The following is a 1,583-nucleotide window of genomic DNA, read 5'->3' as shown; positions in this document are numbered from 1 at the left end:
GCCACAAGTGGGCAGCGATGGGAGACGAAGGGGTGCCTCCTGTTCGGGACCCGAGGATGCGGAGCGTGGGTGCCGTGGCTCCGCTCGGCGTCCTCTGCTCTCGGACCAGGGCGGGGCCAGGCGCGCTGACGCTTAGCGACATGGCCGGCCGGGCTGTGGCTGGGGGAGCCCACCTGACTTTCTCTGTTGTTCCCACCCTTGGGTGTCCTGCTGCGCCTGGTTTCCTTGTCCCCCGTCCTCTGTTGTCAATACAGAGGACATGCCTAACTGTGCCTCTGCCAGGCCTGCTGGACTGGGCATGGCAGGTGCCCCCATCCCTCCCTCCGGTACCTTATCCTTGCGTGGGAGGGAGTGGGCTGATGGGCTGAGGATGGAGGCTGGCACACCTGGCGGGGGCGGGGGGGGGGCAGGAAGACGTGCTCCCACGCCCAGACCTCATTCTGACACAAGAACTCAAGGGTTAGCCTGAGCCCAGGCATGTAATAAAGCAACCAAGGTCAATGTCAAGGCCGTTAGGACCACCCTCTAGTGGCAGGTCCTCCTCCCTGTGGGATCCCCCTTTTCCAGTGTTGGGTGAGCTTTGGGTCTCTTTCTGCCTAGTCTTTCCTAGGTCTAGAGAGGCCAAAAAAAAACCTCCACAAGATGTAAGAGGGTTTAACGGACACCATTTCTTTTTCTATCACAAAACTTCCCCCATTCTGCCCCTGCATAACCCACCCTCCCTGCCCCTCGGTCTGTGTCCTGTCCCGATACTGGGACCTTCTCCAGAATGTTCTGTAAAGGAATCATATATAACTGGGGTCTCCGGGAGCTGACTTATTTCACTTCGCAAAGTGCACCTAAGAGTCATCTATTCTATTGCTTGAATCAATAACTTGTTTCTTTTTATTGCCTAATAATATTCCGTTACTTAGGCACCGCAGGCTACGTGGCCTTGAGTCGAGGCTGAGCACCCAGGGGAGAAAGGACACCCTGCCTCTGGTTGGCTGGTCTCTGGGTTCTGATCTTCCCTAACCTGCCGGGCACTCTCTACTCTACAAGCCCTCGGCAGCTGCTACCACCCACCCGCTGTTACAGGGCAACCGGTGAGCCGGTCCAGGCGGAGGGCTCCTCCACCGAATTACCTGGAACCAGAACCTCTGCCTGTTGTCCTTTTGCTTCTAAAAGTCTAAAGTGGATGTGTTTCCTGATCTCTGTAATTGACCTATTTTTATTTATAGGAACTGGTAGGATCTTGTTTTAGTCCTCAGTGTTTAGAAATTCCCCACTGATGTTCCCAGGTCTGCTTCCACCTCCTGCTCCTGGATTTACTGTGTAAATGGTAACGCCTGTCCCCACCCATCCCACCTCCTCCCCAGACATATATCACACCCCCAGTGGCCATGCAGGCCCCCTCTAGACAACCCTCCAGGGCGCCCTGCGTGCTCCAGCCACTTCCTGGCTCTCAGTCTGTGTCTCTAACACGAGCCCCCCCAGGACCCTGAGGCAGAAAACCTGATGAATGGGGCATAAGAGCAGGTGGGGCCGCCTCCTGTGCCACCAGAGCACTGTTCACACGGGCGATTCCCGCCTCTGTCCTGAGG

Source organism: Myotis brandtii, unplaced genomic scaffold (assembly GCF_000412655.1).
Source record: "Myotis brandtii unplaced genomic scaffold, ASM41265v1 scaffold64, whole genome shotgun sequence".
Classification (NCBI taxonomy): domain Eukaryota; kingdom Metazoa; phylum Chordata; class Mammalia; order Chiroptera; family Vespertilionidae; genus Myotis; species Myotis brandtii.
The sequence above is the reverse complement of the archived record's forward strand: the minus strand, read 5'-3'. Positions refer to the sequence as shown.